Source organism: Euprymna scolopes, chromosome 45 (assembly GCF_053919585.1).
Source record: "Euprymna scolopes isolate OS-2025 chromosome 45, ASM5391958v1, whole genome shotgun sequence".
NCBI classification, from domain to species: Eukaryota; Metazoa; Mollusca; class Cephalopoda; order Sepiida; family Sepiolidae; genus Euprymna; species Euprymna scolopes.
Window position 1 is genome coordinate 56,710,822 of NC_136526.1, and position 12,417 is coordinate 56,723,238.

Genomic DNA, 12,417 nt, shown 5'->3' on the forward strand with positions numbered 1-12,417 from the left:
TTTCTTAATAGTCTTGAACCACCAGGAACGCCTCCACATAGTCTGTTTCTAAAACTTGGAGCACCAATAATGTTACTTCGCAATCTTGATCCACCAAAACTCTGCAATGGCACAAGGCTCACCATAAAGAATATGATGCCTCACGTACTGGAAGCAACAATTATGTCAGGTAAGTATGCAGGAGTACACTGCTTCATTCCCAGAATCCCAATGAGACCACAAGAATTGCCATTTGAGTTTGAAAGGCTGCAATTTCCTGTCAAGCTAAGTTTTGCAATGACAATAAACAAATCACAAGGACAGTCACTAAAAGTTGTTGGGCTCAACCTGTCAAAACCAGTATTTTCTCATGGACAGCTATATGTTGGCCTATCAAGAGTTGGACACCCTGATGGACTCTTCATTCTGGCACCAGATAAAAAAACCAAAAATATTGTATATTCTGAAGCATTAAGATGAAGCATAAATATATAAACATGATTACGAAACTTTTCCCTGAAGGAAAAATATATAAACAACATGATTACGAAACTTTTCCCTGAAGGAAAAATATATAAACAACATGATTACGAAACTTTGCCCAGAAGGAAAAGAATGCGAAATGCGCCATGGAAAAACCCTTTGCGTTACATACATGTGCAAGGGAGTCTTAAAAATAACTGTACAAAGCAAGGTATACCACCATCCTGCGAAACTTAAAAAGATAAAGAGATCAATAGCTATAGCCAGCCGGTCTCATAAACACAGGTGTACACTACACTGAAATTCACTTCAGGTCTGCATTTCCTCCATGCGAATAAGGTCCTGATCCCCCCCCCAAGTGCAGGAAGGTTGCCCAACTCCCCTCTGGGTACACTTAAAAAAAAACTACCCCCTCCCTAAGGCAGGAGAGAGAAGGCTCCCTGCCCCATCTCCTTCGTTGGTCGGATGACTGTCACCTCCCTATAGCGAGGGATAAAAAAAAAAGCAAATCACCCCTTCAGCCCTTCCCTAATCTGCATAGCACGGCTCCCTCCTTCAGGGAGGGAAGGTCAACAGGTGGAGGAGAAATAGTCAACGCAGGGCATACCGCCTAACAAGCTAAAATCGTCTTTTTATATACAGCAGACAGTAAGACTATTTTCCTTGGGGGCGGGCTAAGCACTCCCTCACCCCCAAAGTGGGAGCCAGGGAAACTTCTCCTCTCAGAAGCGGGAGGGGAGGCCAGGGAGCCTTCTTTTTCCCCTAAAAGAGGGATATCCTTTTGTATGGTTGGTCCCCCCCCCTCTGTCGGTTCCGCTTACTCCCTCCGGAAAGAGATCAACCTTACACAAAAAAAAAAAAAAAAAAAAATATGGGTAGAGGGAAGCCTTTCAGACCCCCTTCTGGGAGAAGTTCCCCGGCTTCCACCTTTTGGGGAGTGCGCAGCCTGCACTCCAGTCAACCAAATAAATAAAAAATTTACCCATCCCACCTTTGTGGGGAGAGTGCTCAGCCCACCTTCTGAGCCACCATAAAACAAAAGTTGCCTTCCACCAGAGGGGAAGGGAAGTAGAAAGAAAAATACTTAAAAATACATGGTCAACACATGGTATAGCCCCTGGGATCTAAAATCACCTTCTTATATACACCGACACACACAGACAGTCTGATTGATTCTTTGTTCCACAGATTATAAGAATAAACTTTTCCCAGAAGAAAAAATATATAAACAACAGGATTACAAAACGTTTCCCAGAAGGAAAAGCATGCGAAATGCGCCACGGAAAACCCCTTTGCGTTATATACATGTGCGAGGGAGTCTTAAAATTAACTGTACAATGCAGGGTATACCACCCACCTCCTTCAGATTGGATTGGACAAAAATGAAATTAAAAAGAAACGAAATTAGGAACAGTCATGAATCGAACCCACAAACTAAAGGTTAAAAATCTGGTATAGTATCCATCATGTCATGGCAATGAATACATTGGACAAGATAAAATTACTGTTAAAAACTCAAGAAATATCTGAAAGTATGTCTACCTTACAAAAAAGAACTACACCCTTAGTTGGGGTAGAGGTAAGGCTCCCCTACATAACCAAAAAAGAAAGCCCCATCCTCCATGGGAAGAAGGCTCCCCTCTCATTCTGGGGCAGGGAAGGAGCAGGGAAAACTCTTAAACATAAATGGTCACCGAAAGGGTATACACCCTGGGAAGCTAGAAGAGTCATTTTATAAGCGTCAACACACAGCGAAACTTAAAAAGATAAAGAGATCAATAGCTATAGCCAGCCGGAGTCATAAACACAGGTGTACACTACACCGAAATTCACTTCAGGCCTGCATTTCCTCCGTACGAATAAGGTCCTGACTCCCCCCCCCCAAGTGCAGGGAGGTTGCCTAACTCCCCTCCGGGTACACTTAAAAAAAAAACTACCCACTCCCTAAGGCAGAAGAGAGAAGGCTCCCTGCCCCATCCCCTTTGTTGGTCAGTTGACTGTCACCTCCCTATAGCGAGGGATAAAAAAAAAGCAAATCACCCCTTCAGCCTTTCCCCAATCTGCGTAGCAAAGCTCCCTCCCTCAGGGAGGGAAGGTCAACAGGTGGAGGAAAAATAGTCAACGCAGGGCATACCGCCCGACAAGCTAAAATCGCCTTTTTATATACGGCAGACAGTCAGACTCTATTTGCCTTGAGGGCAGGCTAAGCACTCCCTCACCCCCAATTTGAGAGCCGGAGAAACTTCTCCTCTCAGAAGCTGGAGGGGAGGCCAGGGAGCCTTCCCTCTTTCAACTAAGAGACGGATATATATGTCTTTTTCTTTTCCTTGCTTATTCGGAAAGAGATCAACCTTACGAACAAAAAAAAATATGTGGAGAGGGAAGCCTTCCCGGGCCCCCTTTCTGGGAGGAGAAGTTCCACGGCTCCCAACTTTATGGGAGTGCTCAGTCCGCCCTCCAGTCAACCAAATAAAAGAAATTTCCCTATCCCATCTTTGTGGGGAGAGTGCTCAGCCCACCTTCTGAGCCACCATAAAAAAAAAGTTTCCTTCCACCAAAGGGGAAGGGAACGAGAAAGGAAAATTCTTAAAAATACATGGTCAACACACTGTATAACTCCTGGGGATCTAAAATCACCTTCTCATACACAACGACACACACAGACAGTCTGATTGATTCTTTGTTCCACAGATTATAAGATTAAAACACTGAGCCAACATTAACAATTCTGACTTATCATTCAGACATGATTACAAAACTTTTCCCAGAGGGAAAAGAATGCGAAATGCGCCATGGAAAAACCCTTTGTGTTACATACATGTTGGAGGGTATACCATCCACCTCCTTCAGATTAGATTGGACAAAAATGAAATTAAAAGGAAACGAAATTAGGAACAGTCATGAATTGAACCCACAAACTAAACGTTGAAAATCTGATACAATATCCATCATGCCATCGCAATGAATACATTGGACAAGATAAAATTACTGTTAAAAACTCAATAAATATCTGAAAGTATGTCAACTTTACAAAAAAGAACTACCACCTTAAGTGAAGTAGAGGTAAGGCTCCCCCACATAACCATAAAAGAAAGCCACCCCGCCCTACAGGGGGAAAGAGCTCCCCTCCCATTCCGGGGCAGGGAAGGAGTAAGGAAAACTCTTAAATATAAATGGTCAACGAAGGGTATACACCCTGGGAAGCTAAAAGAGCCTTTTTATACACATCATCAGATGGCAAAACTTAAAAAGATAAAGAGATCAATAGCTATAACCAGCCGGTCTCATGAACACAGGTTTACACTCCATCCAAGTTCAGTTGAGGCCTCTATTTCCTCCGTGCGAATAAGGTCCTGACTCCTCCCCAAGTGCGGGGAGTTTGCCCAACTCCACTCCAGGCACACTTAACAAGAAAACTACCCCCTCCCTAATGCAGGAGAGAGAATGCTCACTGCTTGATCCCCTTCTTTGGTTGGATGACTGCCACCTCCCCATAGCGAGGGGTAAAAAAAAAAAGCAAATCACCCCTTCAGCCCTTCCCTAATCTGCGTAGCACGGCTCCCTCCTTCAGGGAGGGAAGGTCAATAGGTGGAGGAAAAATAGTCAACGCAGGGCATACCGCCTGACAAGCTAAAATCGCCTTTTTATATATGGCAGACAGTCAGACTCTATTTGCCTTGAGGACGGGCTAAGACCCTCCCCCCAATTTGAGAGCCGGAGAAACTTCTCCTCTCAGAAGCTGGAGGGGAGGCCAGGGAGCCTTCCCTCTTTCAACTAAGAGACGGATATATATGTATCTTTCTTTTCCTTGCTTATTTCTTGGTACTAAGGATTTCTTTATGCATGTTATTTTATTTAAGAGTACTAAATAGCTTTTCAGTTTCTTGAGACTCTTTCACCTGTCTGGATTCTGCAGCAACGTTGTGGAGTGATATGTAAAACATAAATTGGTACTTTATAACAATAGGTATGTAGAATTATAACTCGCCAGTGTTGATCGTTTCAATTATTTGCAAATTCACCAGGTCCTGGATATGACCATAAACTGTATCCAAACGTGGGGCTTTGTGAAGTGTGAAGCCACCATTTAATTGCTATTGCTACCAGGTCCACTCTGATCTAGAGTGGTAGTACCTGTTAGGGTCCCAATTATGAGTTAAATAGAAACCAACATTAAATAAACAAATATATTCAGGAAAAAAATGTCACTGGATTTGGCATGAAATAACCTGATATAGTGTTGATATGTCATAAAACAAAATGAACCAACAAATTCACCAATCGACACAATATCAACAAATGTATCTTTCTTTTCCTTTTTCTGTGCTTATTTCTTGGTACTAAGCTTATCATTAACTAACCCTGACATTTCATTTACTTTGTTTTGTGTATATATTTTATTTTGTGTAGAATAAAAAAAAAAAAAAACATTTCGCTACCACATTTGCAGCGAAATGTTAGCATAAATAAAATCACTGGTGACAACCCATGATGTTTTTTCTCATGAACACCAATTAACTAACACGCTTTCCATTGGTTTTTAATAATAACAATTTAATATTGATAAATTATAATAAACATGTCCATTACTTTTCTCTTTTTACCAATAAATATACTTGGTTGATAATTAGAGGACACAATGTTTATTGTAATAAAACTTGTGATCTATAACATCCAATTCTAAAAATTGAACTTTCCTTTCTCAATTGAAACAAACAACATACCCCACACTATGTTCCTAAAAATGAGGATTTTACTATTGCGTTTACATAATTTTTTAGCTATGTTTCTCTTACTTTCAGCATGAGATCATTTTCTACACGTGTTTCATGCATACCACACAAACATTTTACCTCTGACATTTTTATTTTTTTGCCAATTTCCTTTCAACATTGTCATTATCATTAGTACAGTTTTCATTTAAAATGAAGCTGTACATGGTTACTATTACTTGGAAAGCAGATCTATAAAAAAAAAAAAAAAATTTTTTCACTTTGAAAATTTACTATTTATAGATCTTGGACTTGGCCCTTCTTCACCTTTTATCTAATATTTGTATTCATGCCAAATATTCTATATATCAATTTTTTTCTTATTTATACAATGTTATTTCATTCATGCAATTTCATAATCCACCAACATTGTATAAGATTCAATTCCATTTGACACTTGAACACAACTTTTTATATAGTAAACAGCATTTATTTCTTTTCAGACATATTCTTATTTTATTTTATTTCCAGTACTATGTTTTATTTCATTTTGTGGACACTCATTTACCTCTCTGAGATGCTGCAGGGAACATGTAGAGTGATATATCAAACAAGAAGTGGTACTTTATGACAATAGGTATCTAGAATTTTCAGAAAGCAATGTTAATAGTTTTAAACATGTATACACTTAAAATCTCATAATATAAAAAAATGTATCTTTTTTTCTTTTCCTTTGCTTATTTCTCTAACCTAAACTTATCATTAACTAACCATAAACTTTGTTTTAGTTTTATATATATATATTATATTGAAGAATAGACAAAAATTCATTTCACCACCACATTTACAATGTTAGCATACACAAAAATCACTGGTTACAATCATTGATAGCTGTTTCTTATAAGCACCAAATAACTCACTATTTCGATTTGTTTTTCATGATAACAATTCAATATTGATACATTATAAGAAACATTTCCGTTGCTTTTCTCTTTTTATAAATACAAATAATATTAAGCACACCATACCAAGCCCACTATTTCAGCATCTAATAAACTGCCTACCAAGATCAATGTTTTCAAGTGACAACGGAGAGTATTCATGTTATGTTTCACATTTTTATGTTTTGAAATATTTTGCTGCTTAATATCAAATTCAGCAGATGAGTTCTTTCTTATGCATCAAACAATTACATTTTCTGATATTCATTCAAACTAATTACTGAAAATCAATTTCATATTTTCTTCACTAAAATATTACTGTGCTTGATTTCATCAAGTGGTACGGATCTGCTTTTTACACTAACAATGTGCACATTTTTTGAAGAATAAAGTTATTTTTTGTTTTTATTTTTAAGGTGGTGAAGGTGATCCGGGGAGTGTTTTTTTTTTTTTTTTCTAAAAAAGGTACTTTTTACGAATGGGTATCCAAGAAACGTTCAGTATTTTGTCAGAAATTAAGATTTTCATTGACCACTCTCAATACTATCAGAAATGAACAATCTACACAATACAAACTAACTGTTTTGTTGGCTTTTTATTATAACTCCAAACTAACCCATAACTACATTTTTCTTTTATTTTGCAAATTTGATTTCCTTTAGTTTATATTGTGTATCTGAATCAGAAATTGATTGAACTTTTGTCATTTGTAGTTAACATGCTTTCAGCGCAATTACTACAGTGTAATCAAACATGATCTACCAAAATAAAAACACTTCAGATAAAGTCTTAAATAGAATTCAGTTTCTTACATGACATCTGATGAAGTCAGTAGAAACATTACAAACTAATACTTGAAAAACAATTTGACATTTACTGTACTACAATAACACATTTGTATAGAAGTAGAAATCTGGATACCTATTCTGATACCTTAATAACAAGTCAATAATTAGACATTATAATAAACATTCAAATAATGTAAGAATTTTACCAAAATAAAATTACATGATAATCACCCAATTTCTGCCACAAAATTTTGATTGGCAAAACTCATAAACATAAAATATATATTTTCTAATTTCATCTTTTCTTTTTTTTTTTTTACATAATCTGGTTTGATGTTTTCCTAAAGATTCAAATCACTGTATTTTGCTGCTTAATATCAAATGCAGCAGATGAGTTCTTTTTTTATGCATTAAACAATTAAATTTTCTCATATTCATCCAAACTAATAACTGAAAATCATTTTCATATTTTCTTCATTAAAATATCACTGTGCTTGATGTCATCAAGTGGAGCAGATCATTTTTTTTTTCATTTGTTTACACATTTTTTACAAATGTTTTTGAGAGTCCATACAACGTTATAAGTATTCAACATTTTTTTTCATTTGAATATATTTTGTCTAAGATTCTTAGCCTATGTCATTGCATACCAATTTGTTTCTTGAAAGTTCACTGTAAAAACATCTGATACACCAAAATCCCTGATACCTGTTTCTTATAAGCGCCAAATAACTATCACTATTTCGATTTGTGTTTCATGAGAACAATTCAATATTGATACATTATAAGAAACATTTCCAGTGCTTTTTCTCTTTTTAGCAATACATATAGTTGGTTACTAATCAGAGGACTTAACTAACCCTATACTTTGCTTTACTTTGTTTTGTATTTATATTTTGTATTGTGTGGAATTAACAAAAATTCATATGCAGGAATCTGTTGATTCATTCCAAGAATCCCAATGCGACCAACAAACTTGAAAGACTACAATTTCTTTTTACTATGGCCAATAAGAAAGCTCAAGGAATAAGTTGTTGGACTCATCCTGATCACCATTTTAAAGTATTGTTAACAGTAAGTTTAACATTTTAAGTACAGAACAATATTATGTTTTGATATTTATAAATTACTATTTTCTGTGACAGATGTTACTTTTTCAATATTGATTGTACCCTCTTTTGTGTTTTTACATTTTGCATAAAATAATATTAAGCACACCATACCAAGACCACTATTTCAGCATCTAATAAACTCCCTACCAAGATCAATGTTTTCAAGTGACAATGAAGAGTATTCATGTTATGCTTCACATTTTTATGTTTTGAAATATTTTGCTGCTTAATATCAAATTCAGCAGATTTGTACTTTGTTTTGTGTATATATTTTATATTAGGTAGGATAAACAAAACTTAATTTCGCTACCATCATTATTTGTAGTGACATGCACTGTTAACATAAATAAAATCACTGGTGACAATCCCTAAGACCTGTTTCGTATAAGCACCAAATAACTATGATAATGTGTTATTGTTGATACATTATAATAAACATTTCCATTGACTGGTCGTTTGCTTAGCTTAGGTTTACATCATTTTTTCCCAATGTTTCTCTACTTGCTTTCAGCATGAGAGCAGATCATATTCTACACATGTCTCATGCATATCACACAAACTTATAATATTTGATCAGCATTTGACTAACAATTTTACAAAAAAGACCTACCACCTTAAGGGGGGTAAAGGTAAGGCTCCCCACATAACCGTAAAAGAAAGCCGCCCCCCCCCATACAGGGGAAAGAGCTCCATTACCATTTTGGGGCAGAGAATGGCCAGGAAAACTCTTAAACATAAATGGTCAACGGAGGGTATATACCCTGGGAAACTAAAAGAGCCTTTTTATACACATCAGATGGCAAAACTTAAAAAGATAAAGAGAGCTATAGCAAGCTGGTCTAATAAACCGTGCGAATAAGGTCCTATTTGCCTTGAGGGCGGGCTAAGCCCTCCGACCTCCCCCCCCCCAAGTTGAGAGCCGGGGAAACTTCTCCTCTCAGAAGCGGGAGGGGAGGCCAGGGAGCCTTCCCTCTTTCAACTAAGAGACGGATATATATGTCTCTTTCTTTTCCTTGCTTATTCGGAAAGAGATCAACCTTACGAACAAAAAAAAATATGTGGAGAGGGAAGCCTTCCCGGGCCCCCTTTCTGGGAGGAGAAGTTCCACGGCTCCCAACTTTATGGGAGTGCTCAGCCCGCCCTCCAGTCAACCAAATAAAAGAAATTTCCCTATCCCATCTTTGTGGGGAGAGTGCTCAGCCCACCTTCTGAGCCACCATAAAAAAAAAGTTTCCTTCCACCAAAGGGGAAGGGAACGAGAAAGGAAAATTCTTAAAAATACATGGTCAACACACTGTATAACTCCTGGGGATCTAAAATAACCTTCTCATACACAACGACACACACAGACAGTCTGATTGATTCTTTGTTCCACAGATTATAAGATTAAAACACTGAGCCAACATTAACAATTCTGACTTATCATTCAGACATGATTACAAAACTTTTCCCAGAGGGAAAAGAATGCGAAATGTGCCATGGAAAAACCCTTTGTGTTACATACATGTTGGAGGGTATACCATCCACCTCCTTCAGATTGGATTGGACAAAAATGAAATTAAAAGGAAACGAAATTAGGAACAGTCATGAATTGAACCCACAAACTAAACGTTGAAAACCTGATACAATATCCATCATGCCATCGCAATGAATACATTGGACAAGATAAAATTACTGTTAAAAACTCAATAAATATCTGAAAGTATGTCAACTTTACAAAAAAGAACTACCACCTTAAGTGAAGTAGAGGTAAGGCTCCCCCACATAACCATAAAAGAAAGCCGCCCCCCCCTACAGGGGGAAAGAGCTCCCCTCCCATTCCGGGGCAGGGAAGGAGTAAGGAAAACTCTTAAATATAAATGGTCAACGAAGGGTATACACCCTGGGAAGCTAAAAGAGCCTTTTTATACACATCATCAGATGGCAAAACTTAAAAAGATAAAGAGATCAATAGCTATAGCCAGCCGGTCTCATGAACACAGGTTTACACTCCATCCAAGTTCAGTTGAGGCCTCTATTTCCTCCGTGCGAATAAGGTCCTGACTCCTCCCCAAGTGCGGGGAGTTTGCCCAACTCCACTCCAGGCACACTTAACAAGAAAACTACCCCCTCCCTAATGCAGGAGAGAGAATGCTCACTGCTTGATCCCCTTCTTTGGTTGGATGACTGCCACCTCCCCATAGCGAGGGGTAAACAAAAAAAAGCAAATCACCCCTTCAGCCCTTCGCTAATCTGCGTAGCACGGCTCCCTCCTTCAGGGAGGGAAGGTCAATAGGTGGAGGAAAAATAGTCAACGCAGGGCATACCGCCTGACAAGCTAAAATCGCCTTTTTATATATGGCAGACAGTCAGACTCTATATGCCTTGAGGACGGGCTAAGACCCTCCCCCCAATTGTAGAGCCGGAGAAACTTCTCATCTCAGAAGCTGGAGGGGAGGCCAGGGAGCCTTCCCTCTTTCAACTAAGAGACGGATATATATGTATCTTTCTTTTCCTTGCTTATTTCTTGGTACTAAGGATTTCTTTATGCATGTTATTTTATTTAAGAGTACTAAATAGCTTTTCAGTTTCTTGAGACTCTTTCACCTGTCTGGATTCTGCAGCAACGTTGTGGAGTGATATGTAAAACATAAATTGGTACTTTATAACAATAGGTATGTAGAATTATAACTCGCCAGTGTTGATCGTTTCAATTATTTGCAAATTCACCAGGTCCTGGATATGACCATAAACTGTATCCAAACGTGGGGCTTTGTGAAGTGTGAAGCCACCATTTAATTGCTATTGCTACCAGGTCCACTCTGATCTAGAGTGGTAGTACCTGTTAGGGTCCCAATTATGAGTTAAATAGAAACCAACATTAAATAAACAAATATATTCAGGAAAAAAATGTCACTGGATTTGGCATGAAATAACCTGATATAGTGTTGATATGTCATAAAACAAAATGAACCAACAAATTCACCAATCGACACAATATCAACAAATGTATCTTTCTTTTCCTTTTTCTGTGCTTATTTCTTGGTACTAAGCTTATCATTAACTAACCCTGACATTTCATTTACTTTGTTTTGTGTATATATTTTATTTTGTGTAGAATAAAAAAAAAAAAAAAAACATTTCGCTACCACATTTGCAGCGAAATGTTAGCATAAATAAAATCACTGGTGACAACCCATGATGTTTTTTCTCATGAACACCAATTAACTAACACGCTTTCCATTGGTTTTTAATAATAACAATTTAATATTGATAAATTATAATAAACATGTCCATTACTTTTCTCTTTTTACCAATAAATATACTTGGTTGATAATTAGAGGACACAATGTTTATTGTAATAAAACTTGTGATCTATAACATCCAATTCTAAAAATTAAACTTTCCTTTCTCAATTGAAACAAACAACATACCCCACACTATGTTCCTAAAAATGAGGATTTTACTATTGCGTTTACATAATTTTTTAGCTATGTTTCTCTTACTTTCAGCATGAGATCATTTTCTACACGTGTTTCATGCATACCACACAAACATTTTACCTCTGACATTTTTATTTTTTTGCCAATTTCCTTTCAACATTGTCATTATCATTAGTACAGTTTTCATTTAAAATGAAGCTGTACATGGTTACTATTACTTGGAAAGCAGATCTACAAAAAAAAAAAAAAAATTTTTCACTTTGAAAATTTACTATTTATAGATCTTGGACTTGGCCCTTCTTCACCTTTTATCTAATATTTGTATTCATGCCAAATATTCTATATATCAATTTTTTTCTTATTTATACAATGTTATTTCATTCATGCAATTTCATAATCCACCAACATTGTATAAGATTCAATTCCATTTGACACTTGAACACAATTTTTTATATAGTAAACAGCATTTATTTCTTTTCAGACATATTCTTATTTTATTTTATTTCCAGTACTATGTTTTATTTCATTTTGTGGACACTCATTTACCTCTCTGAGATGCTGCAGGGAACATGTAGAGTGATATATCAAACAAGAAGTGGTACTTTATGACAATAGGTATCTAGAATTTTCAGAAAGCAATGTTAATAGTTTTAAACATGTATACACTTAAAATCTCATAATATAAAAAAATGTATCTTTTTTTCTTTTCCTTTGCTTATTTCTCTAACCTAAACTTATCATTAACTAACCATAAACTTTGTTTTAGTTTTATATATATATATTATATTGAAGAATAGACAAAAATTCATTTCACCACCACATTTACAATGTTAGCATACACAAAAATCACTGGTTACAATCATTGATAGCTGTTTCTTATAAGCACCAAATAACTCACTATTTCGATTTGTTTTTCATGATAACAATTCAATATTGATACATTATAAGAAACATTTCCGTTGCTTTTCTCTTTTTATAAA

The 12,417-nt window shown here is 36.4% G+C and overlaps 1 protein-coding gene across 1 annotated transcript in view; it reads left to right on the forward strand.

The window, feature by feature from the left end:
• The window catches only part of LOC145269197 (uncharacterized), a 59,747-nt gene that overhangs the window by 14,750 nt on the left and 32,580 nt on the right, over window positions 1–12,417 (forward strand). The gene's annotated exons all lie outside the window — the stretch shown is intronic.